A 27,825-nucleotide genomic window follows, 5' to 3' on the forward strand; every position below is an offset into this window, starting at 1 on the left:
CTGAGAGGGACGTCCCGCTCCCACAAACGTCACTGGCTATTGGCTGGACGGAGGGGGCGTGGAAGGCGCGCCTGTGCGCAGGAGGCGGGGCCAAACGAGGGGGCGGGGCCGAAGGAGGCGTGTGCGACAGGTGGAGAGGGACTGGCAAACCTCAGCGCTAAGGCCAGGGGTCGCAGAAGAAGCATAAATTGAAAGATTATTCAAATAGCACTGGGTATGTTGATACTATCAAGTAATTTGTATAGCTCAGGAAAACCAGCCATTACTAGTTTTATTTTTATTGGCAATACTACAAAGATATAATAGCAATATAATTTATGTATATATATTTATGTCTATTATGTATATTTATGTATAATTTATGTATATATATAGTGATAGTGATACAATTTACGTGGATTTTGGTATATAAGTAAACAATGCACATAACATTTTACCCCTAAATTGTTGTATTCTTACATCTTCAAAGTAGAAAGTGGTAGTACCTGTTGAACCTTGCATATTTCCAAAAGATTTCTGAAAAAGAAAATTTCCACATTGAAGAATGAATAAACAAAGTGTATATCAGTCTGAGAGAAATGGAAAAGGAATACACGGTAGTTCATCACTCAGTCAGAAATTAAGAGGTTTGGTGTGGAATGCTGTCACTGTGCGACACCCTCCCTACCCTAAAATGCTGAACAAGTTAATTCTGGTGGCAGAAATAAATGTAAGGAAAAGAAAATTTGGACAAATCAACATGAACAAAATCCAAAGGAAATTCCAGTGTAAGTGGATTATTGTGCATTAATTATTTGTTTATTTTCCTAATACAGAGAAATGAATATTTTACTACTTCTAAAAAGACCAGTCCTTTGAGAGAACTCACTCAACTATTTTCAGTGTTTAAGTACATGCTTTGCTTGTAATAAAACATTTAAAAACATTTTTACAGTTACCTAGTTCCAGTGGGTGGTATATTTAAAATAAAGCTTGATCTAAATGGCCTAAACTAAGATTTAATTTGAATTCAGTATAAAGTGTCTGAAAGGATATGAACCCAAATGATAAAAGTGACAACTTGGGGGGAATAAGTTTGGCTAAATGGGTGGAATATCACTTTTTAATACATGCACTTTGATATGAAATATTACAGATAGCTTTTGTAATTAAAAAGAAAGTTTGTTTTAAAGTTGTTATAAATTTCTTTCTTCCATTCAAGTCCTGAAGGTTTTTAAGCTTGGATTTCCTCTTCTTGCCTGGTATTCCTCCTTTTGTTGTGGATGTGCCTAACTAGGGAATAAAATTAGTTGAGCACTGTATGCTTCTGTGACAAAAAGGAAAGCAGGTGGTGCCACATAAAAAGAGGCAAATTTAAACTGGGTTTCAGGAGCCAAAGATTCTGGTTTCTAATTAGCACTAACTAGCTGTGTCACGCTAGGCAGTCAGTTAACCTCCCTGGGTCTCAGCTTCCCCAGGAGTAGTACAGGGACTGGGATTAGATATTCTCTCTGGTTCCTTTTGGTATTGGCATCTAGGTTTTCGATATTTTGATACTTTTGCCTTAAAGTGAACATGCATTTTTGTACCACTAATGTAATTTTGTAATTGTAGTTTTGTGATGTAACTGTGCTACTAATGCGATTTTGTGTTGTTGGGTGGAAGGGCCTTTTGTTGTGGCCGACTGCGGTGTATAAGTAAAGTGCTTGCTTGTTTGAACAGACTTTGGGGGTGGCCGTAGGGAGAGGGGTCTGGCTGTTTCTGTCATATTCTCTAGGCTTAATACCAGCAGATGAGAAAGAAGGTCAGAAGTACACGTAGGCAGGGCTGCTTTCCTCGGTGTGCTTAGAAGGGCCTCGAACTTGGTTTAATACTCTGTTGTCTCCATCTTGAAATCCTTAATCGTTTTTAAAAATGGGCCCTGCATTTTCTTTTTGCACGGGGCCCTAAGACTTACATAGCCAGTCCTGCATGTAAAGCTTATTGCCTCTGCTCCCTGACTTTGTGCGCTGAAGATTCCAGGAAGCGCTTGAAGCTTTGACATTCAGTGTCCAGACAAAGGCAACTGAATATATATTTAATGAATATAAATCCATGAAATACTATCCCCTCCCCCTAAAATCTGTACCAGGGTATTGAATGCTATCCTGCTAATGATAAAAAGAAAAACTGGAGAGGAGCATCTCTGTGTAGTAGTAGAGAATGAGCTCCAGGACACTGTATCTTTAAGTGAAAAAAGCAAGGCAGAGAAGGCGTTTATGGCGTGCTGCCATTCATTTAATAAAGTTGGGGGAGGTACAAACATACACATATTTTTGGTTTTATTTAAAAAGTGAAATTATAAACCAAAAAAAGTTTTAATTAAAAAAATTAAAATAAAAATGACTACCTCTGAGGGGGAGGTGGTGGGGAGAGGACAGGAATGGAAACTAGCCTTTTGTGACTGTGCCTTTCCTTAGAGATTTGACTTTGGAACCAGATGTGTATTTTTATGTAATTACAAAAATCTTCAATTAAAAAAGATCTCCCTAAAAAAATGGAATTAAAATAAAACATCCATCAAGTTGGTGACATGATCACAGTGTGGAACTTTTTAGGGTGACTTTATAAAATAATAATTTTTAAACTTTTTTTATTGAGTTATAATCATTTTACAATGTTGTGTCAAATTCCAGTGTACAGCACAATTTTTCAGTTACACATGAACATACATATATTCATTGTCACGTTCTTTTTCACTGTGAGCTACCACAAGATCTTGTATATATTTCCCTGTGCTATACAGTGTAATAATTTAATTGTACGTGCTTAGTGAGATATTCTCTAAGGAGAAAAATTCATGAAAAAAATGTATTTTGAGGGGGGTTCAGTCAGCATACTGGCATTGCGGTGTTGGTACTGCTATTCTAAGGCATGCGTACTATGTCCTGTGTACTAACTAAGGCATGAACACACGGCACAAAGCAAAGGATTAGTTATGTGGTGTTGCTGGAAACTAGGGGTTTTGCTACAGCAGAAAAGAGAAGCAGACGTAGGTAGATGAGGTTAAATAAGACCCTTAAGTTCTGAATCTAAGTTGAACTATCAGTGTGAACTCATGATTTTATCTTAAAGAAAATAAAAAGTATTTACTATCTAGCTCTGTTTGCTTAAAAGGCTTAGAAACAAGGACACTCTATCACACTGAGCACCCCTAGTAGCCAGATTCAGGTTTCAGATACTATTCCCCCAAAAAATGAATGAGGGTCCTTTGGAGAACTGGCTGACTCCAGATCTGGAACAGGACATGTAGAAGATGAGTCTGGATCATCCTGTCATAGCAGAAAGCAAAGACGTTATTAAAGAGTAACGAGGATCATCAAAGGACAGGATAGGACCACTTGAGTTTCAGTAAGAATAATTGCAATGGTTTGAAACACTTTAAAGATGTTTAAATCTATGGCTGGGGGGAGGGTACAGCTCAGTGATAGAGTGCATGCCTATCATGCATGAGGTCCTGGATTCAATCCCCAGGACCTCCATCAAAAATAAATAAATAAGTGAACCTAGTTACCTCCTCCTGCAAATAAATAAATAAAATAAATAAATAAATCTATGAGGTCATAATGACAGTAAAAAACAAGAAAAGAAGAACAAAATCAACACAATCCTCTGGTCATTGGAGGATTCTAGAGAACCAATTCATCATTTCAAAAAGTGATAAATAAAGGAAACACAGTTACATTTTTTTTCTTGATTATCCTACAGATGCTGTATCTCAGGAAAACCAATAGGAAGAGGGGAAATTTTCCCTTTATAGAAGTGTTCCAGTTATGAATGAAGATAAAACAATAGAATATCATTGTTTTGCATCCCCCAGTGAAATAATGGGTCGAGGCAACAATGGTCAATAACTTCACATCACACAAACAGACTCAAAGAGACAGAATGAACTGAGGGAGAGCTAGGAAGTGGTCTTGCCAGTTGAGTCTGAAGTCTGGTGAAGGTTTAACAACCAGATCACAAGAAATGATAGCAGGAAGGGGGAACATGTTAAGTGCCACCATGGAGATGCCATCAGCAAATTCTAGACCAAAGGAAACTGTAGGAGAAACAATCTGATTGTTTCAATAAATGACTTGTAAAGAAAAAAGAAAAGGCAGAGGGGAGGTGGAACTGATACATTTTGAAAGAGTTTTAAGGACATAGCAATCAATTACATTGTATGAATCTTTTTTTCAAGCCTAATTTTAACAACAACAACAACAACGACAAAAACTGTTAAACATGAAAAACATCGAAGGTCAGCCACAACAGTGACAGATGTCTACGACAGTCCGTTTTATACGCCCGGGATATAAAATTAACTTGCCCAGATTCACATGGCTATTAGATCTGCAAATGAATCACCTGGAAGTTTTAGAAGATGCAGATATCATGCCACACTCCTGGAGATTCTGATTTATTTTGTCTGAGGGTGGGCACAGGCATTGGTATTAAAAAAAATATTCCCCGGTGATTTTAACGTGCAGCCAGCCTTGAGATCCCCCTCCACTTGAACAGGTGGAGGATCTGGAATTTCGAGTCAGCTTCCTGGTTCTGAAGCCCACAAGGTTCTAAATTCCTCTTGTCTCCTTTCTGTGTTTCTATGGTGAGCTGCTGCCTGCTCCACGCTTCACTCAGCATTAGGCAGAAGAAGGAGAAAGGTTGTACTTTACTTAAAATCATCAATAAGTGTATTTTTGGATGATCTGCATATTTGACTTGGAAATATCCGCTTGAAGACCGCCTTGCTCCTAATGAAAATAACTCGATGATTTGATTTTGTCCAGTGGAACCCATCTCTAATCTGCTGTTATCATCATCAAGTTTTAAGTCCACAGTACCTGAGGATACAAATTAAATGTCAAGAGAAATTAATTCATCAAATGGGACGTGAACTGGCTGACTTTCTTCTCTGGAGCGAGCCTGACAGCTTTCTGTATGTCATATTGGCATCGGTTAAAATGAGCTGCAGATGCCAGAAACCGTTACTGTATCAGATTGCTCTCGGCAGTGCCTATCAGAAAATGTTCGGTTTTAGGAGAACTTTCTACTTTGGAATGTGTTGGGGTTTTAAACCTGTGTTCCAGCGACATCAGCCACATGGTGAACAAGGCGATACAGGGGCACCGAGTGCCTTGGCTTCTTTGTCTTGGAGGCCTCTTGTACACAGGTGTGACCTGCATTTCCCCCGCATTTTCGTGAGGCCGTTACTGTGCACCAGGTACTGATTAAGCGCTAGGAACACACTGACGAATGGTCCCTCAGGTGTGGGGTGCCCTGAGGGAAGATGCTCGAAAACAGACAAGTAGAATCGTGCAGAAGGCAAAGAGCTGGGCATAGAGAGGACAAGAACCCATAGAGGGTGCTTACTCTGGAACTGGGGGAGGTAGGGGCAGGTTTCCCGGAGGTCAAGGTCCTGAGCTGAGACTTGAAGGAGGAAAAGGCATTGGGCAGGTGAGAGGTGAGATGGAGTGGTGTTGGAGAGGTCTGGGGTGGGGGCGGGGATGGCAGGCACAAAGGCTGTAAATTGAGAACACTATTCTTCGCAGGATCTGCTCCAGGTGAGTGGGGAGAGGTGAGGGTGGGCAAGCAGATGTGCTGGATCGGAAGGGGTCTTGTCAGTGGTGTTAAGAAGGCTTTATGCCAGGGGAGCCCTCCTGCTCTGCTGGTGGGAATAGAAATTGGTGCAGCCACTGTGGAGAGCAGTATGGAGGTTCCTAAAATAATTGAAAATGGACTTACCTTATGACCCAGCCATTCCACTCCTGGGCATATATACTGAGAAAACTCTAATTTGAAAAGATACATGCACCTCAATGTTTACAGTGCACTATTTACAGTAGCCAAGACATGGAAACAACCTGAATGTCCATCGACAGATGACTAGATAAAGAAGCTTTGATATATTTATACAATGGAATATGGAATACTACCAGCCATAAAAAAGAATAAAATAATGCCATTTGCAGCAACATGGATGGACCTAGAGATGATCAGAGTAAGTTAAGTAAGTCAGAGAAAGACAAATATCATATGGTATCAGTTATATGTGGAATCTAAAAAAAAATGATACAAATGAACTTATTTGCAAAACAGAAACAGACTCAGACATCGAAGACAAATTTATGGGTACGAAAGGGGAAGAGAGGTGGGGTTAAATTGGGAGTTTGAGATTAACAGATACACACTACTTTGTATAGAATAGATAAACAACAAGTTTCTTCTGTATGACACAGGGAACTGTATTCAATATCTTGTAATAACCTATAATGGAAAAGAATCTGAAAAAGAATAGATTTATGAATGTATATATAATTGAATCACATTTCTGTACACCTGAAATTAACACAACATTGTAAGTCAACTATACTTCAATAAATAAATTTTAAGAAGTCTTTATTCTTAATTCTCTTAGTCAACTCATACTCAACATGTCTGCATCAAACTCATGTTTGATGTTGTCTCTTATGCCCTTTTCCCAGATCTGCCCCTTCCCTCCCAGTCCCCATCTCACTGAATGACATTCAAGCATTTGCCCAAGTCAGAAGTCTGAGTGCCATCCTTGACTCTTCCTTCTCCTTTACATCAGGCAACAGAATGGGTTCAAGCCCCACGACAAGGTGATCTTCCTGCTCCTGCAATGAACAGGGACCTGCTGATTGAGAGGGAATCCATTTCGCATTTGTGGGAAGATCAGAAGGTAGGCTGTGTTATATGAGAGTCGTTGGTAACACAGGGGCTGTAATAGTTTCTTGCTCCTTCCTGGGTGCCTCAACATCCCTTTTTGATTTTCTCAATCCTTTCCACACCTCCGTAAATAGTCCTTTCATTAAAGTGTCTTGAATCACCAAAGTTGGATTCTGTTTCCTGCAAGCATCCTGACTGCTCCCGGAAGAAGAGGAGACAAGTTTGGTGAGCTTCCAGTCAGTTGCTGTCCTTGACGGCCAGTGCCACCTGTTAGGTTTTATCTTTGGCTTTCAAATGTGGGTATAGATGCATACTGCCCTAAGTAGATAAGATTCGACTAGGAAATTTGGTAGAGGCATGTCTTTTTCATGTACTTAACACTAAAGTGTCATTTTGCTTCAACATGCTTTTGACAGCATTTGGACATGTATCAGGATGAAGATTACTCACCTGAGACTGGACTTTGGTTAACACAGGACGAGCATGTTTTATACAGTTCTTCAGGCAGACCAGGCTCTTAGTGAGGGAGCACTGCTATAAAAAGCAGTCTGCAGACCAGACACGCTTTCCTTCAACTTATCCTGTTGACGTGCACATAGATGTCCCTGACCTCGAATCAGCTGATCCTGGGAATGAGTCCCTGCAATTAAGGAAGGAGATGCTCTAGAAATTCACAAAGAGAGGAATTACTCCCTCAGCCCCACTTGGAAATTCCACAGATGACCTGGCTGCCCGTATCTTATCCCCAGTCTCTGGTTTAAATTAGGCAACTGAAACTCGTGTTTCTCTATTTTGTTTGATTTCGTATCAAGCATCCTCCAAATCAAGGGGCATTTTTTCAAATTCCCTTAGAGTCAGTGAACAAGAATCTCCAAGGAGGTTTTGCTGTCTTTGCTCCTGATTTGTGTGCTCTCACTAGCTTGAAGCTCTCTCCAGCCTTTCTGGTGTTAAATTAATAACAAATGATGTGGAGCTGACAGGTAGGTGAAGATATGGAGTGCCACGATATTAAAAAAAATCTCAATCTATTATGTAGCACATTGTGCAACACTTTGTCAGGTTTTGCCTGTAGGTATCTTAATTTTCCTTAAATATTTTGTTCACATCTTTCCTAACCCAGAAGATGGAAACATAGCCCTTAGCATCTCTCTAGCAGATTTTGTAGCATCTATTAGTGTGGTACTGAATACCAAACTTTGCCAGTTATTTGGGATTCTTTGAAACTGCACTGAATAAAACAAAAAGGATAAAGATACTTTCTTGGTGGAAGAATTGTGTGATTCTCACTGGAAGTTTAAGGGGTCATATTTTGGCTCAATTTCAACATTATTTTCTCACAAGCAGAGCCATCCAGCTCTGACTACCTCAAAATCAGTGTGCTCCTTGTCATCACAAGTATTTAAGCAATGACAGATCATCTGCCAAGAACTCCTTGGAAATGATTCTAAGCAAGAATGTAGAATATTGACAGAATGATTTGGCACAGTTTAAATTGCATGCATTCAGTTTGTTTCATATATGAAATTTCAATGCAATCTTTAAAAATAGTTATTATGGAATATTTCAAACACACAAGTAGAATAATATAATAAATCCCTGTTACTGATCACCCAGTTTCAACACTTAGAAAATTTCTTTAGAAGAGAGGTGCTACTGAGAAAAATGAACTTAGAAACTGCTGGATTGGACGTCTGAAGTCCCCACGATTTCATTTTATGGGCAACATAAGCTTGAAGAGCCATTTTCTCTGTATAAATTGAAAGAGAATATTTTGGTTTGTGCCTCTCCGGAGCTGTTCTCTACGCTGCTGGCCCTCTGTCTCTTCTCCCAACTTTGGTGTGGACAACTATTCATTTCTCTGCTGGATACAATTCCTTAATCAGTATGGCTCCCTCCTGTGGAAGGAGGAAGGATGGGCAGGCCCCACATGTGTTTCTGTCCTCTTCCTTTGCTTTCTTACACATCACCTGAAGGGTCAAGGCAGCTGCAGGGAATTACAAAAGGAAAAACCTGGAAGTGATGTCCCAAAATTGACTGTCCATTTAGTTCAAGAACTGGTCCCTAACCCAGAAGTTAGAACCTGCCCAAAGAGGATGCCCAGATACTTTCATGTATGTTCCCAGATCCTGATCTCATTTCTCCTGCCCATACGTTTATACAGTTTCTCAAAGGTGCTCCCCCCACTTTTTTTTTTTAATTTCCATGAATGTGGCTGTCCATTGACCTTCCAGAAAACCCCATCACTGACTTTGGTTCCTCTTTTCCAACCAGTGTATTTCTTGGAGTCCAGAGCACCATTCCAGGGGGAAGGGCTGCAGGAGGACAGTACCTGCTGGCCTTACACAGCTAATTCCGTGGATGAAAGGATGATATAAAGGTTCCAAGTCCAAGACTCACCAGCATGGCCGCTATACCTGTTTATTCTCCATTTTGTTCAGTGAGTCATCATTAAGGCAAATACACATCCATTTCCTAAGGTCAAACTTTCATCCTAACGTAGTTTGGTGCAGCCATTATGGAAAACAGTATGGAGATTCATTAAAAAACTAAAAATAGACTTACCTTGTGATCCAGCAATCCCACTCCTGGGCATATATCTGGAGAAAACTCCAGTTCGAAAATATACATGCACTCCAATGTTCATAGCAGTGCTATGTACAACAGCCAAGACATGGAAGCGACCTAAATGTCCATCGACAGAAGACTGGATAAAGACAATGTGGTACACACACACACCCACCCACCCACACACACACATACACATATACACATACACAGTGGAATACTACCAGCCATAAAAAGAATGCAGCAACATGCATGGACTTCATACTAACTGAAGTAAGTCAGAAAAAGAAAGAAAAATACCATGTGATATCACTTATATGTAGAATCTAAAAAAAATGACACACATGAACTTATTTACAAAACAGGAAGAGAGTCATACATATAGAAAACTATCTTATGGTGCCAAGTGAGGAGAGGGTGTTGTGATGGATAAATTGGGAGTTTGAGATTTGCAGATACTAGCTACTATATATAAAATAGATAAACAAGTTTCTTCTGTATAGCAGGGGGAACTATATTCAATATCTTGTAGTAACCTATACTGAAAAAGAATATGAAAAGAAATATATGTATATCCATGTATGACTGAAACATCATGCTGTACACCAGAAATTGACACAACATTGTAAACTGACTATACTTCAATAAAAAAAAAAAAACTTTCATCCTGGATTATGCTGTGCAGTTGAAACAAAAATCACAAATTTGCAGTCAGTGAATCTGCCTCAGTTTACAGATGTGTTTGTTTATCTAGCATGGTGTTGATCTATACTGTTTCAAAAACTTGAATTAGTTCCCAAGATTTAAAATCAAGATATTTTACCTAAACCCCCAGATTTCTGGCTTTCCTTGAGGAATAGGAAAATCTGGCAACACTCAACAGTCTTCCCTGCTTGGGGACAGGTGTCTGGAGTTAAGTAGCTCCTGCTGCCTGTGGAGGGAGGGCATCCTCTCTATGGTTCCAACACAGACCTCACCCTCTCGCGAGTATTACCTAAAACCAAGGCAGGGAAGTAGTGACTGTTTATCATCTCGCAAATGGCCTATTTCTCTTTCTTACCTGATCCTCGCAGGCAATTAAATTTGTGACCTGGCTCTATTGCATCCATATTCCAAGTAGGAAGATGAACAGAAGGAAAAATCACTTGCCTAAAGCCTCATGCCATGATGACATCAGCCTTCTAGTTAGTGTCCAGCATCCCATCATTTAAATCTGGTCCAGGTGAGGGTGAGGATTTTTGAACATTGTTCCTCTGGAATGACTCCTTGAAAACTGTTCCTTTTAACTGAAAGACTTGGGAACTTCAGCAATAAATTACCTGGGCCTCCTTATTCAACATCCAATGATGGGGTAGGCATGGAGTAACCATTATAGGCATTTCCGTTCAAAACAGGTGAAGACACGCAGCAGTCACAGGTTTGTAACAATTGTGACGTCCAGTTGGGCACATGTTGCCCGTTCCACGATCTGGGCTCAGGCCTAGTGCCTGGGGAGGCCTCACTGCAGCTCTTGGCTCCACCTTCTGAAACAGCCTTCCTTTTCCATAGTGTGCAGCCCCTGTTTGAGTACTCTCTCAGTCTGTTTTCTAACCACGGCGCAGTTTCCGGTTGCCCTGTCCATCCTCTCGGCTTAAGCTAACACCATTCCTTAAAGCATACAGGGTGCTTTTTGTGTGTGTGAATTGATTTTTAATCCATTCCATTAGCTAAAAGAAACAAGTGAGATTTCTTGAGTAAACCTTCTGCTGCTTAGCTTCCCTGTAAGGAAGCCGAGGGACAAACTGCTTTTAGATCCTTAGGCTGGTTTGTTTTGTTTTGCTTCATTTTTTTTTTTTTTTTTCTGTTAGAAATGGATGCTGTCTTCTGAGATCTTAGCAAAAGGTTTTACAATCACATCCTTGGCTTTATCATTAGACTATGTTTTCCTGACATGCCTTGGATTTGATCTTTGTCCAGAAGGTATTTCTTAATTTTAGCACTGTTGGCTACCTGGAAAGGCTGGGCATGGGAAGAGTTTTATTTTTGAACCTAGAAAGTCCCGGTTCCTTTATATCCAGCAGTTGTTGAGTTTATTGAATTCATTTCTCTACTCACGTTTTCTATAACGGCAAATAGAGGCAGGCAGCGTCTTCAGGACCCCGCTTGGAAGCCTCCTGAGCCAGATTATCCCTTTCAGACGTACGTTTTCTATTTCCACGTTCCCACGGTGACAGTGTGACTAAATTTTCTGCTCCAGCATCACAGGGATCGCCTTTCCTCTAGCTTCCATTCCACTTTTCCTTTGAATTCTTACCAACAGCCTCCTTGCAGCCATGGTCAGGGTTCTGCTGACGGTCTCTCAAAGGCCCTCGGGGCTTCCACCAGCCCCTTGATCCTGACAGCTGACCTAAGTTCTAGGATTCTGTCAGGGCAGCTCCCCACTTCCGGGTACCAACATCGGGCTTTCATTTATCTATGTCACCCGTAGCACAGCACCTGGTCAGTAGGGTCTATTTGGTGTGAAATTGGATTTTCAATTCTTTCTTTTTGTCTTTTTCACATTTTAAATGATAATCATCAGTGGTTATGGTTATTTTCATTTTTCTTTTATCAGATGGAGCCTAGTGGGGAATCTTCAAGTTTTATGCATGAGAAGAGAGTCGTAGTTTTCACAAGAGATCAATGGCATTTTGAAAAATTTCCTTTTAAAATTACTTCAGTGCACACTTTGAGACACTGTAATTTGTTTTTTTACTCCATAGGAGTATTTGTGGGGACCAGGTCGTCGTTTATAAAAGGAACACCAAGATCAGAGTCATTTGAAGCTCAGACTGATTTTATCTTTTATTTGGGGGGAGGGTTGTTGAAAATGACAGACCTTCTATTTATTTTTATTTATGACCACTCTTGGCAAGGGAAATTTAAGTCCTTTCAACCATCAAACCATTGACTGTACATTGTATGTATTCATTAATGTAATCAATAAGTGGGAATAAGGTTTTCTGTTTAAAATATATCAAATGGTGAAAATGATGGGTTCATAAAAACGTCTAGGAATGTTCGTTTCTGCTCCTGGCTCAGCTGTCTGCGGTAGCATTATCCCGCTGGTGGGAGTTTGACATAGCTTGCTTGCGTTTTGTGTTGTTTTGGGTGCAGGTACACCATTGGTGTGTATATGTGGCATCTCCCTGTGTCCCTGCATAAGAAGGGGGTGCAGATAACAGTAATTAAAGTTAGAGACACAAACGAGAGCAGAAGCTCAGCATTGACACATTTCTGGGGACAGGCACTGGCACCCTGGTCGGTGTGTCCATGCATGCCCCCATCATCCTGGTGACTGCTGACTCCCAGTGTCTACAGCCTACGAGTCTATGTGCTCTGTCCTCAGTCATGGGGACCTGGAGGAAAAAAATCCACTCATAGCCCTCGAATTTCATAACTAGGTGATCAAGGAAGGTGATCACACAATGATTGTTTTTCTGTCATACATTATGTAGAAGGATGGCTTTCTTTAATATTTTTAAGATGGTTGGTATTTAAAAAATTGCAGCACATTTAAAAGCTATTGCAGTGTAACTTGCCTACAGAAAAGTGCACCTGTCAGAAACATCCAGCGCAAGGAAGTTTCACCAACAGACACACCTGTGTAACTCGCATCCGGCTCAAGGGTGATGTCACCGCATCCTTTTGTAATCCCTCCAGCCAGGACCTAGCCCCAGTGTAGCCACCATGGACTAGTCTTGCCTGCTGTTGAGTGTCATGTAAATATAATCCTGTGGTAAGCACTCTTTGAAAAGCATTTTCAAAGTTTTATTGAGGCACAGTTGACGTACAATAAATCTGTATATTTGGAGTGTACAATTTGATGGGTTTTGACATATGAATACACCCATGACACCATCCCCACAATCAAGATAATGAACATATCCACTGCCCCCAAAGTTCCTTTGTCCTCTCTCCCACTCTCCCCAGGCCACCACTTTCTGCCATCACAGATTAGTTTGCATTTTCTAGAATTTTATGTAAATGGAATCATACAGAATGTACTTCTCTTTGGTCTTTCACTCCCCATAATGATTTTGAGACTCATCCATGCTGCTGTGTGTATCAACGGCAGTGTCTTTTGAATGACAGTGGGCCGCCGGATGGATACAGCAGTTTCTTTATCCATTCACTTTTAGTATATTTTGGCATCTGGCTTCTTTTTGCTCAAGATTGTATTTGTGAGACTGCATTCCTAACAGGATATTTGACGTAGAAAAGGGGACGTTACCATGTAATGTTCCGAGGAATAACACTCTGTACCAGAAAAAATGAACTGATCTATATTTAGTATGAAGTCACCGTCAGCATTAAGTCATTCGCATCCTAATTCAAAGCATTTACTGAGCACCTACTTTGTACAGGATATCGTGCCAGTCACTGGGAGTTGAGTGGAGTGACGGATTGTGCTGTTGCTCTGAATTGTTTTTGTCTTCTCTCTAAGAGCATCACACACCCCTGGCTGTAGCCGCGTGGCTTGTAGTGTCTCCCTCGAGGAGGTTTATTCTTCCTCATCCCACGAATGTCAGGCGTGGATGTTTGGCTTATGTTGGTCAATAAAGTGTGAGCAGAAGCTTCCGGAGCCATGGAATGGTTTGGTCTTAGCCGTTTACTTGACCACGAGATGACTGTGACCCCATCTGAACAAGCAAGACACACAGCGCAACTGCTGACCTGCTGCCGATCTGGACGGTGAGCGAGAAGTCTTTGCCACTGTAGGCTGTAGTCACGAGTAACAGCTTCTCCGCGCAGAAGAAAACCAACTTGAATTACTGAAAAATTGGCTGTGTTTTTATGAGAATACATTCCAATATCCAGTATCTAACTCCGCTGTCTAAATGCTTAAGCCTTCTTCAGTTTTAATCAATCTTCTTGGTCTTTCTTGACCAATGTATTTCCTTTACCTTTGAAAGGAGTTTACTTGAATTAAGAAGGAAATCCCTTCCCGAGTGCCTGGGTTAGCTCATTTAATTCTTGGTCATCTGATTTCTCCCCTTCAGAACACTATTAGGTTGCTTTCAAACTGTGCTCTGTGGATCCCAAGAATATTTCCTCACCTCCCCTCTGCTCCCCGCTGTGAGTTAGAGGCAAGGTGCTCAGAGCCATTTTCCCACCCCCACCTCCACCCCCAACTTCTCATTCTGCTCCAATCACAGAGTCTTCTGGATTGTTTAAAGAAAAAAAAAAAAAAAATGCAAACCACAGGGTTAAGGAACTAGCAGCATCATGCTAAAGTTCCTACCAAAAGACCTCTGGTAACCCAATAGAAGAGGTCTAACTGAGACCGACTTGACTGTCTCTTCTTGCTGCCACATCCCGAGTCGTTGCTCTCACGCTGGGCCTTGGCATGGCTGTGACTCTCCAAAAGGAGACTGTCTGCAAATCCACCTCGCGCTGCGCTTAGTTTCCACCTTGCATTTGAAGATTAAAATCCATTCGTGATCTATAAAATTCGGGTACTTTATTTGGCCTTATTAATCGTATTTGTTGCCACTGAAAGGTTTTAAATCTCCAGTTCTAAAAGCTTACTTCTAAATTGGTACTTACCACTAGCTATTACAATGACATATTTGGAAGAATCATTATCAAAGACCCTTTGAAAATCTAGCAAATGTGCAAGTGCTGGAAAAATACATTTATACTGTGATTCTTGGCTGGAGTCATGTTTAAACGTTTTCTGGAGCTGGTTCCTCCCTCGCTAGGCTGTTGTTTGGGAGCTGACCACCTGATGTCACTATGGGACCATGAATGCAGGCATATTTCCAAGGCCTTGGTTCACAGAAACTCTGGATGGGCGTCCTTGCCGCCTTAGGAAAGATCACCTCCCGCCCACCCAGCGCCAGCCTCCACCCGACCTCCTCTCTCCCGCTGCCTGTGTAGTTTATAAAATTGAGAACAGCTGACAGATCTAATTTTGATGGAGAATTACCTGTAGGCAAGAGGACAATCAAACCCATACTGTTAAGGAGTCGGGGGTGGGGGTGCAAGATAATGAATCTATTATCTGTGCTTCGCAAATGGTGAGCGTCAGGCTTATGTCTGTCAGTTTCTTTTTCCGGCGCCAGAAGCCTTCACCTCCGTTTTCTTAGGTACATCTGACTTAGAACTGTCTATAAAGGGCTGACTATCTGGGGGGTGTATTTTCTAGACTGCTTGTTTCCTGGATCCTTCTCGGTGCCTACTCTTGTTCTGTCTGGGCCGTTGCAGAGTCCCAGCTGGACTCGGGGTTTCCGATCAGTCCCTGGGTCACAGAGTTTCAGCAAATCCTGGAGGGGTGGTGAGGGGGAAGGTTGAGAGTCAGAACCAAGGCGAGTTTGGGATCTTTCTGTAGGGAGAAGGCATTTATGCCACCACTTGCTGTCACGCACAGGCTCTCAGAGGCCACAGGGGATCAGCTACACCTGCCCGGGTTTAAAGTTGTGTTCAGAGTCCTGCTAACTCGGGGTCACTGACTGTGTGCTGCCTGCACATCTGCTGGGGCTGCTGTAACGAGATATCAGACTGGGCTTGAGCGACAGAAGTTTATTTTCTCATGGTTCTAGAGGCTGGAAGTTCAAGATCAGGCTGTTGGAAGGTGTCGGCAGGATTGGTTCCTTCTGAGGCTTCTCCCCTTCCGTGTATAGACAGCCGTCCTCTCCTGTGTCCTCACACGGCCATTGCTCTGCGCAAGTGTGCATCCTTGGTTTCGGCCTTCATGTCTAAATTTCCTTTTCTTATGAGGGCGCTAGTCAGATTGGATTAGGACCCACCCTGAGGGCCTCGTGTTAGTTTAATCACCTTTAAAGACCCTGTTTCCAAATGCAGTCCCGATCCGAGGCACTGGGGGTTGGGACATCAACGTACCGTATGGAGGGGTCTCAGTTCAGCCCACGATATCCCTTCCGCCCTCTCACTGGTCTACATTGAAATGGACTGGTCTGGGGTGCTGATTTCTTTGAAATACGTTCCCCCGTTTCCTTAGCTGCCTTGTGCCTTGTTGAGTAGTGTGGTATAGACGCACGGACAGCCTGCACTTCTCTTCCTCAGAACCACGAAATCATAGAGGAATCCTGGTGTCCAGGGAGGCTCCCTGGAGACCACAGGGCCTGGGAGATCAGGGTCTGCTCAAGCCCACAGAAGCTGGGGCCCAGGCCTCAGGAGTATAGAGGGACACTTTGGTTGATCCCAAAGTACCTTAATTTTATAATAAAAGTGTAACATCTGCACATTATTTTAATTCATGTTGCTTTATTTTGATGTAGTAAAAGACTAAAGCCATCCATACTGCAGAGGAAAGCCCCATCTCGATTTGATTATTTTTACATTAACTCTGTTTTCAATAACTTAACTTTGAAAGCCTCTTGATATAGAGTTTCTTAAAACTGCACACCCACAGCCTAAGGATTCAGGGACGGAGACCAAGTTAAGGTACTTGGACACAATGTGTCAGTTTCTGGCGTACAGCTCCATGTCCCAGTCATGCACACACATACATACTCGTTCTCGTGTTTTATTCTTCGTTTTTACATCTTCACGTTTCCTAGTCATTAACTTTGGAGCCAGCCTTCTGAGACTCAAGGAGGGCCTGGGAGACTAAAGCAAAAGCCTTTTACTTCAAAGACAGGGGCGTGAGCACTCAGGCACGGTTTCAGGAGTGGACGTGCTTTAAGACCCTCCAGTTCTAGGGCTCGAACCCTGGAGGTACTGTCGTGCGTCCTTGTGAACATGACTTGTTCTTCTTCACTACTGAGACAGTATCCATTTTTCTACTGAGTGTGACACTTGCAACAGCAGCATTAACAAAGTGTCAGGGTCATGCTCTTATGTAAGTCCTTTCTACGTTAACTCATTTGAAACGGGCTGCACCCCCTCCTTCGTCATTCTTCCCTTCTTTCCTCTGTAAAAGCAAATAGAATCTTTGCATGTTTCCTGGAAAGAAGGGCAGAGGTGCTGGGTAGCTGTGTTTCTATTTTCCAGAACATTTTTTCACGTAGCAGTCTCTAGGAGCGTCCACGTTTATGTAGTCAGTAAGGCTTAAGGTAGATGTGAAGAGGTTTGGTTGGCCCAAAATTTAGTTTCCTTAGAGGAGAGTTACAGAAACTTTGCCTGGTTCTGGTAGTTGAATAATAAAGAAATTCACTGGGACTCTGAGACTTTTTTAGAAGATGTCCTACCTTATTTCATTTAGCAACTTTCCTATTTTTTTCTTACAGTGTGATACGGGGAAAAGTTTATGAAATTTCAACTTTGAGATAATATTAGCTGCCGCTCAGCATTTCTGTGAGCACTGAATGAGATAATGTGTGAAAAAAATTAGCACCCAACAAAAGTGCAGGAGTCACTCAATAAATGTCCTTTCTCTTTCACTTTTTTCTTCTGACAAACTCTCTCCTTAAGGAAGATCTTACATTAGCGTCATAATGAATGAAGCAGAATGAATGAAGGATGGAAAAAGGAAGGGAGAAAGGAAGAGAAGGAAAGAGAAGGAAAAAAAGTGAAGGAATGGTATCAACATAAAATGAAATTAACTCAGAAGCACAAGTTTAGTTAAAATGATCGCTTGGCATTGTGCTATCCAAAGTTCACTCGGGCTTGAAAGAAAAATTGGCCGCACAACATTTGTTAAGCACGTACTAACTGCCAGGCAGGAGGGTAGGCACTAGGGGGACCACAGTGAGCAGACTGGCTCCAGCCTTCTTGGAGCTCGAGTTCATGTGGGGACACAGAGACCGAAATATTTCCCTCTAATAAGTGATGCTGAATTCCGTAATAAAGAGAAGTTTGCGCTTTGGTAAATGGATGGGTGATACCATTGCACTAAAAGATTACTTAGATTAACCTCTATGATCCCCTGTGGTCTCTGGCACATTACAGAGATTTTTATGCATGAGAATTCCCTGCCAGTAGATGGACAGTTAGAGTAATTCATTGCTCAGACTCAGAGTAAGTTATTTTGGCTTCTGTAAAAATGATCTGAGTGGTGAGGCAAAAATGCTTGAGTATTAGGGAAAACCATAGGCACGCAATTTCCTCAAGGGTTGAGGAGTTTTATCATTTATGTTTCATTTCGTAGCGAAACAAACAAGTGCACAAGAGACCAGGACTCCAGTGAAGCGGCTCACCCCTTATCCCGCTGAAGGGAGCTGACATCTCTGATGAGAAGGTAGAGGCTGGAAAGAAGCCCCCGTCCCTCGTGGCTTTAAGTGGATCTGACAGTTTCCTATTTAGAGACAGAGTGTTCTACAGCTGACATGAGAAGTTTTGAAGACACACCGCCCTCATTATCTCCCACTCTCTGGGAGAGCTAAGTCCACATCCCAGTTCTGGGTGACATATTTTTGCCCCCCTTGCTATTATCATCCTCCACGCACTGGTCATCACATCAAGTCAACCTACAAATACAAGCTCCCGGGCCGTCTAATGAGGCCCTTGTCTCCGGCCAACTTTGAGGTCTCTATTGAACTCTCCCCCAGTATCCTCTTCAGATGAACAACATCAAATAATGCTTCCGTTGAAATAAATGCATCTTTGCTAGAGATGTCAGGTTAGGGGCGTCTGGCCTCTGAAGCTGGCTGAGGCATCACTCCTTCCCTAGGACAAGGTACAAGAAGACTCACTGGAGCAATTAGAGCAATTATTCAGAGCTGCCTGTCGTGGCTGATCAGCTCCTGCCCGGCTGATGGGAAGAGGTGGTCCAGCCCTGCCCTCCCAGACCAAGCGCTGTAATTGGAGGGCGTCTTGCCTCCAGGGTCTTCTTAGATAGGCTCAAGTTTCAAACATTTATTGGCAAAACCTCACTTTCTTGCGTTTGTTTTTCTGTTCCACTTGAATGCTCCTCATACTCAGAGGAGGTCATCGGAGGCTTGTTACGGTTTATTTTTCTTCTGCGATTTCTCCTTTATCCCCCCTGACATGTTTCATTGCCGAGCTTCCTTGTGATAAAGCAGGAGTTCTTCTGAGTTAGGGAGAACTTCTTGTTTTCTTTCATCCCACCAGAGCCTCCCGAAGAGCAGGTCAAAAGCCTTTTAGTGAAACTTGGTGTCACGGAGGAGGAAAGAAATTTGAACATCATAGAAAAATGACTGACTTCTGGTGGAGAAGTTACTGGAGAGGAAGAATGTACCATTAATCCCTGTGAACCTTGTCATCATTTTCATTGTCACCATCATCGTCCTCATCTTTGGTCAACATCATCTTCACCAGCGCTCTCCCTGTTTTCACCGCCGTTAGGTACTTGTGTGGATGTGAGGTCGCACTGGAACGCCGTAAAAATGGAATTACATGTACACAGTCCTGCCTCTCTAAGTCATTCAATTGCAGGCAACTAAGTTTCAAACACATGTTAAAATAGAATATTAAGTTGTGAGTGAAGAATGGATAAGAGCTTGGATTGCAAAAATAATTGAAACTTTGCTTTTATATATAACACATTTTTTAAAAAAATATGAGAAGCGAAGGAAAGCTACAAATGCCATGTCCTTCACCCAGAGCAAGGTTCAGAGGATGGTTTTACTCCTCTTCCTCTAATTTGTCAGAGAATTCAGGAAGGGGTGGGACATTATTTAGGAATTACTTTAGAAAAGGAAAACACATGTCTTGCTTGATAGGGTATTTCAGCTGTAATAACACCTTTATTAAAATTCTCTTGGTAATTTTTATGAAAGCAGGATTATTTTCTTTGGCTGATTCCTGGAAAACAGTAGTGAGAAGCCTGAGATAGGCACATCATTGGTGATCAAAGTGGCCCTGGATACACGGCACGGCATTTGACTTGGTCTGGGTGAGTGGAAGTGTTCTCTGCTCCTGATCTGTATTTATCCTGAGTACCAGCTCACTCTAGAACTCGGTGGGCACTTCTCCTATTTATGGTTCAGCAATAGTATTTAATAGTTACTTCTTGCCTTGCTGAAATCAACTTGTTTCCCAGTAGGATTGAAAGCAAGGTCCTGTGCCAAGTACAGGTCTAGGAGAATGACAGTCACTAGACGTTCACTCACGCCGTTTTCCTTGCTGCAGATGCTTTTGGGAATCACCGTCATTTACTAAAACCTGCTTTTGCATTCTGGTCTGGTGCAAGTCGCCCCTCCGTGGGGAAGTATTGTTTCCAACTAAAGATGCCCCAAGTTGGTTCTTTTGAATTCCCATAGTACTACCTTACAAAACAGTTGTTACTTTAAAAAAAAAAAATCATTTCTTTTTTTTTTTTGCATGAAGTCTAACCACATATTAAGCCCCTTCAGAGAGACAGGACCTGCTGGAAGTAATTTACTCTCACTGAGCCTTAGCGTTCCCATCTGTAATATGGGAGCAAGGAATAGTATTTCCTGACCTACCACACAGGCTAAAGATGAGATAATATATGTTGGATGAGCGAATGAAAGTGTGTTGAAAAGTATAAAATACTACGCAAATTTAAGTCTATGGGGACATAGACTTACCGCTTGGATACCATCTAGTTCAGTGCTGATGTTTTAGTGGAAACTGACATCCTTAAAGGAGAGTCGCAAAGCTGGTTGGTGTCGGTGAGCCTGTGCTTGGGTTTCTGGACTCAGCCGGGTGTGCTCTCTTGTCCCTGTTGCCTGTTCTCTGTAGGCAGGGCCGTGCCCTCACTGGGCACTGCGTAATTGTTCGGTCGTTAGAGGTCACACCACCAGGTTTCACACTGGGGTGTGAAGAATTGATAGTATGTCCTTTCTTCTTTTTAATTGAAGCACAGTTGATTTACAACTGTTTCAGGTCTACAGCAAAGCAATTCAGTTATACCTACATATATGCACAAAATTTTCATATTCTTTTCCACTATAGGCTATTACAAGAAATTGAATATAGTTCCCTGTGTTATACAGCAGATCCTTGTTGTTTATCTATTTTATATATAGTATTGAGTGAATCCTCTCTCGGAAGTGGAAGCTTCACACTAAACAGCCTGGGAAGGACAGCCTGCTGATTGTAACACAGCAAGAGAACTTTTACGTGTGAGACTTACGTGGCATCAACTTTAGAACTATCGTCCGAAAGCTCTGGCGTGTGACTGTTCTATTTCTGAAATGCTTTTGGGCTTGGGGTTTCTACAATGTTTGCCCGGGTGAAAGTTTCTCATGAGCAGAGAGTTGGCGATTTAAAAACGCAATTATGAATGGTGTGAAATTGAAAGATGCCACGGATGTTGTTGGTTCTTCAGAGAGACAGAACCAATGGGCTTCATTTCTGTAGAGAAAGAGATTTGTGATAAGGAATTGGCTCATGGGATTATAGGAATCAGTCCTAAGATCTGCAGTCGGCAGGCTGGAGACCCAGGAGACCCAGTGGCCCATGTTTCAGTTTGAGTCTGAAGGCGAGAAAAAGCCAATGTCCTGGTTCAAAGGCAGTCAGGCAGGAAGAATTCCCTGTGACTCAAGAGGAGGGTCAGCCTTTTTGTTCTATTTAGGCCCTCAACCGATTGGATGAGGCCCACCCTCAATAGGTAGGTAAATTTGCTTTACTCAGCCTACCAATCCAAAGGTTAATCTCATCTGAAATCCCCTCACAGACACACCCAGAATAATGTTTGAACAAATATCTGAGCACCCCATGACTCGACTGATGCACCAAGTCAGATCAACGCTTGAAATTAACCATCAGAGATATCAACTAATGAAGTGCTTAACCTGGGAGTCTGGAGGTCTGCGACGTTAGATATTTTTTACTATGCTGATGAGGCAAATTCCTCTAACACCCTGTTTATCACTTAACCCTTCCCATCCCTGCCTGTGTGGGCAGGTGAGCTGCAGGCCACCTCAGCGGACGGCTAATTGCTCAGCTGTGTACAAGCCCTTTGGTTGGAGAGGCTAATAGCCTCGTAGCAAGGGGGGCTGGTATTGCCTCCTCCAAGGCCTTTGGGAATTCCTTGAGGATCACGTGCTGACCAGGAATAGGATGGCTGGGCTTTTAGTTTGGGTTTGGCCACCAATTTCTTTTGTGTCCATGTAAATTTTTTGAGCCTCATTTCTCTTATTTGTAAAATAAATGAGTTAGGCATAGCCCACGTGATCTCAAAAGTCCCTTCCAAACCCCACATCTTATAATTAGTGGGTGACTTGGAAACTACTATTTTTATTATATTGTTGTCTTAAGTGTGAAGGATACTTGAGTTCTTTAAGCTTTTTGATATCTGGAAATGGCAAGCTTCTAACTTCCACTTTTGGAATAAATTTTCCTCTAGGTCATTGCTTCAAACTGCTATTATTTTAAAGCTTTTGTCCTCTGTCTAAAATACACCATAAAGATTTTTGAAAAGAAGCCCATTTCTTTCCATAATACAATGGAAGTACATTCTGTGGAAACACGTGACACCACAGGAGATCAAGTTGTTAGCTCGTGACGTGTAAGTTCTAGATTCCGTAGCTCCAGGAGAAAAACCAGGCTTGTTCTTTCCTCAGTCAGTTTTGAATTCAATGGCAATACATGCTGAGAAGACATTCAAGCATGTCAGTTCACACTTGAGGACTTTTCCTTTAAATAAAACTTTTGCATATATTTGGATTGGATTTGCGGTACACGGCATAGAAGACACGCTTCCAGTTGCCGTTTTGCTCTTGCAGGGAAGGGAGATCACCCACTGCGTTAGTGATAAGACTGCGAACCTCATGGCTTCAGCTTTGAAACTCAGTCTCCATCTCTTTCACTGCCGGAGTGTGTCAATGTCAGAGACAGAGGCGACTGATCAAGACCTTTATGCAACCACCCCCACATTCTTCATAGAATCAAGTGACAAAGTGACATGCTATGTGTTTTCACAGGGACGTGGAGGTTGCAAATGGAAAAGTTAAATAGAAATCTTCATGGAAGTTTGAGTAATTTTTAATAATTTGTTCTTTTGTCGCATGCATGTGTGAATGATATATTTGTCCTAGAGCAATACGAATTCATTTCCCCACATCTGTAATATCTGCGGTAAGCGAAATTAAAAATGCATTTGTACTTGTACAGTTAAATGATCATATTTAATGAAATGTCAGAGAGGAATCTTAGCAAATAGCCAGGAAATTATTTTAGAGAGTGCAGCATTTCATTACAAGCAGTCGGGGAAAAGCAAAGTGATTAAACAAATGGTTTACCGCTCAAAGGTGGTGGCTATCCGGGCAGAATGGAAAACCAGGGTGTGGGGCTGACAGGCAAGTGCTCTCTTTTCCTGCTCCCCATCAACCCTCATGGAATCTTGAGTCTGGTGGGCACTCACCTTACGAGTTCTGTAGATTTCCCCACGGAGTGAGGAAAACAAGCTGTAGAAGATGGGTATGACTTGTGAGCGTCACCTCACATGTCTCCACAACCCAGCGGTGGCAAAGCGTAGGCAGGTGAGGTGAGTGGGAGACTCAGGTTAATTGAACGAGAAGAGGGTGGAGCTGGTCAAAGAATGATGCCCTATTAAGGCTTCAGGCTCTTCACCCCCCCCCCCCCGGGCAGTTGGATACAGCTTGGAACTTGGAAGAGACAGGAGGTTGGAAGGTTTGCTGGGGCTTTAAGACCAGAGGGAGAGAGGACAGGTGGTGACAGGCAGCAGGTGAGAGCGGAGAAGGAGGAGGAAGTGAGTAGGAGGAGGCGTGAAGGGAGGGGATTGGGCGAGAGCAGAGTGGGGCCGTCAGGTGGCCAGCGAGACCTCCGTTTGTCACGAACACACCGCCCCTTCCCACACACCATGAAACGCTGGTGGGCCAAGTATTTCAGTAAGAATTATCACCTGTTTGGGTTGGTGTTAGGGTTTGAGTTGTGTCCTCCAAACAGCTATGCTGAAGCCTTGCCCCGCACTACCTCAGAATGGGGCCTTATTTGGAAATAAGGTCATTGCAGGTGTGGTTAGTTAAGATGAGGCCATGCTGGAGTCGGGTAGGACCTTCATCCATCTGGTGTCCTTATGCTGGGAAGACACACAGGGAGAAGGCCGTGTGTTGATGGAGGCAGAAAGCCAAGTGATGCAGCTGCCAGCCCAGGGACGCCAAAGAGTCCAGTCCCTGCTGGAAGCCAGAGAGACAAGAGAGGACCCTCCCCATGACACCTTCAGAAAGAGCCTGGCCGTGCTGACATCTTGATCTCAGACTTCCGGCCCCCAGACCCGGCGGCAGGAAGCTTCTGTTGTTTTAAGCTGCTCAGTTTGCAGCACTTTGCAGTGGCTGTCTTAGGACATGAATACAATGCGTAAAACAATTCTGAATGGCAGCATCAGTAAGTTATATTTCTCAGTCCTTGGAATTGTTTTCTTAAGGAAATTTCATTACTTTCCATTAAATTTTTTTTTTCTCCTGGGACCAGGTTGAGGTGAGTAAGGCATTCTCCTCAGCTGCAAAATGCAAGGAGCTACCAAAATAGTCATTAAGATAAATTAATGTTCTCAGGAGATCTTTAAAAAATTTTAAATGAATGCCTCAAATCATTAGATGAACAAAATAGCAAAATTGTAAATACAGGACCAGTGTTATTAATTTTCCCTTTTGCCTCACTATGGCCTGGCCAGGCACTGCTGTCAACATCTGAATAACACAAGTAAGTTTAAAAGAATATAGAAAGAAGGAAAAAAATGTGTATCATAAAGGACACAGATGTAAACATATTCACGTTAAAAAACAAACGCTGTCTTTCAGTTTTATCTCAGGCAGACACCAATAGGGATGACAAGGTAACAGCAAGATGTCTTGGGTTGAATTCACTTTTTTTCCGCATGAGGACTCAGACGGTGGGGAGCCAAGATCGGTGACATCAGGTAACAATGCGAGCCCGGTTAAGCATCTTGCATATACGGAATCTGCATGAAAAAGACAAGCTGCTATAATCCCAGTGGCAAAGGGAATTAGAGACTCTGGCCTTTACCACATGACAGTAAATGACAGCATAATAAATAAAACAAAGCTGATTTTTGAGTCAGACTTTTCACATCATATCCTGGAGGTGCTTTGCTGTTGTGACAAGTATATTAAATGTAGGTCTGATTATATCCCAGGGAGAGCTGACAAGAGGCGTCTTCTGGAACAGGGGCTGCTGCTCTGTGTCTTGTGGTTACTGTTTGTTGGGTGCACTCTTCTCCGACAGCTGGGACGAGATGAGCAGGGAAACTGGGAGAGACAGAGAGTGGAAAGTCCTAGCCTGGGCCTCGTTTCGATGAACGTTCTTTCGATTGCTTAAAGATATTATTGTTCAGTGTTTGTTTAACCCTTGAAGATGGTTATTAGTGGGGGGAGGGTGTAGCTCAGTGGTGGAGCGCATGCCCAGCATGCACGGGGTCTTGGGCTCAATTCCCAGTGCTTCTGTTTAAAAAAAAAAGAACAAATAAACCTACAATTATCTCCCCCTATTTAAAAAAAAGTTAAAAAAAAAAGAAACAAAAGAAGATGGTTATTAGCCATCCTTTCTCATCCTCTAAGAGTACAAATATCATGCTAGCGGCCGATGGAGAAGCCTAGGATGTGGATTCTGTAACTGAGAGAAGATGAACAAAGACAGAAATAATTAAATGAAACATGGAATCTGTGCTGCTGAAGGGAAATCTTAACTGATTCCTTTTTGGTGTACACTTCAACGAATTTTAACACATGAATAAATTCACATGACTGCCACCACTCTCCTGTGAAGGATTTCCATAATCCTCTAAGCTCCCGCGTGCTGACCCCTGGATAATCACATTCTTTAAAAGTTGGTCTGGCTTTTGGTTGTGGGATGGTCTGTGAATTAGGGTGCTTCCTTTCCTTAATTCCTGTGATTCCACTTACTAAAAATTCTGCAAATTCACCCTGATTTTACTAATTCAAAGTGAGCCATCTCTCAAGTTTTAGAGTCTTTTACTTTAGGATGATGGTTTAATAAAAGATATTTGGAAAAAGGAAGGAAGTGCAAAGAGCTGAAAAATGAAAGTATGACCATCGTTTGAACAGAATGGGAGACTGGGTCACCGTCGGCCAGGAGCTGTGTGAGCTGCTGTAAAGGATGGTGCAGCCCTTCATTCTTAAAGGAACCTTTCACGGGTGTAGCACGCAATTTCTTTCAGTAGCACTATCTGCATTTGGTATTTTTGATAATGTGAAAAGGAAAAGGATTCAGATCTTTTTAATTATTCTTCTTTCATAATTTTTTTGACTTTAACAATACGAAGTGTGCAGTTCACTGGCATTAAGTACATTCACAGTGTTGCGTGACCGTCATTACTGTTCATCCACAGAACATTTCCATCTTTTCAAATCGAAACTCTGTCCCCATTAAACAGTAACTCCCCATTCCCCTTGCCCCCTAGCCTCCAGCAATTACCGTTCCACTTTCAGTCTCTGAGAGGCTGACGTGACTTTCTATGGTCAGTAGTTGAAATTAGCTGCTGGACTCAGTTTCTTGAGCTTTGGGTGTCCTAAAGGAAAGGTGTTATTTTCCGTTCACAGCTTTAATATGGTCACATTTATTAGGGTTTTTTTTAAATGGTAAAGATTTTTAAAAGTTAAAAAAACCCCTCAAATTTAAGGAAATCACAGAGATAAATTTTCAGAAAACTACCATCTCTTAGTTGGGTTTGAAGTGTTGTTTATATGACCTCCGGACAAATCAGCTCGCTAGCGTATGCAAAGACAGGTGGTATTTTGACATTTCCCACTGTTGAATTAATGAAATAACTGATTGCTTTGATTTCTCTTACACAAAGCCCCAAAGCTGTCAAGTCCTGGAAAGTTGTACAATTAGATTCACTTACTTTTTTTTTTTTTTTTTTACAGGAAATGAAAAGCCATAAAATATTGGGGATATTGAAGGCAGGCACTGGGAACCTTCTTCAACTTGCCTGTAAACACATGCTGGTTCCTTTGTCTACACACGCAAAGTAAAAAGGACGACAGAACCTTCGCTTCAGTGCACACAGTTCATCCAAATTTCTTATTTATTAATTAAGCACACGTATTTCATATAATTTATCTTTAAATGCACATCATTTGTTATTGATTGATTCATTCAACAAATATTTTTCGGGCTCTTGAGGTGTGCTCCGTCTGTAAGGGAGGAGATGCGGACGGATACTGTGCCCTTAGAGAGTTTACTTTTGGGGGGAGATGGAGCTGAGAGTAAGGATTGCAAACAATGTGAAGGCTTTCAAATGGCAGAAGACCACCATCCAGGAGGCTCAGAGGGGAAGCGATTATGTCTTCTGGGCAGAGGCAAGGCTTTTTGGGAAAGATGGTGTTTGACTTGAGTTTTGAAGAATGGGCAGGATGTGGATATTTAGGGATGGAAAATGGCACTCCAGGCAGAAGGAATCGTACAAACAAAGCCAAGGAGAGGCGACAAGAGCATCGAAGGGGGGCCCTGGGTCTGAGCAGCATGTGGGCTGGAAGGGGGGGTGATGTGGAGGAAAGCTGGAACAGAGCCGAAACGTTAAATTTCGTTCACTGCCTACTTTGTACCAGGCACGAATAGTGCCTTTTGAGGATGTCCTAGTTTTTAATCCCTAAAACAGCTGCCCCCAAGTAAGTGTTATTTCCCCTTTTTGTAAAGTGTTATTGTTCCCTTTTCTCCAGATGGGGAAACTGAGGCATAGAGAGACTGAGGAACTTCCTGGAGATCACGTCT

At 42.2% G+C, this 27,825-nt stretch overlaps 1 long non-coding RNA gene across 2 annotated transcripts; it reads left to right on the top strand.

The window, feature by feature from the left end:
• The first annotated feature begins 9 nt into the window (after window positions 1-9).
• On the top strand, window positions 10-27,608 carry LOC116147706 (uncharacterized). 2 transcript variants are annotated; one of them, XR_010376805.1, is made up of 3 exons: window positions 10-214; window positions 6,593-6,703; window positions 26,979-27,608. It is a non-coding gene; the product is annotated as an uncharacterized LOC116147706 (long non-coding RNA). The 2 variants fall into 2 exon arrangements; XR_004131301.2 differs by lacking the exon at window positions 26,979-27,608 and adding an exon at window positions 8,962-10,047.
• The last annotated feature ends 217 nt before the right edge of the window (window positions 27,609-27,825 follow it).

The sequence above is a fragment of the Camelus dromedarius genome, chromosome 19, assembly GCF_036321535.1.
Source record: "Camelus dromedarius isolate mCamDro1 chromosome 19, mCamDro1.pat, whole genome shotgun sequence".
In the NCBI taxonomy this organism is placed as follows: Eukaryota; Metazoa; Chordata; class Mammalia; order Artiodactyla; family Camelidae; genus Camelus; species Camelus dromedarius.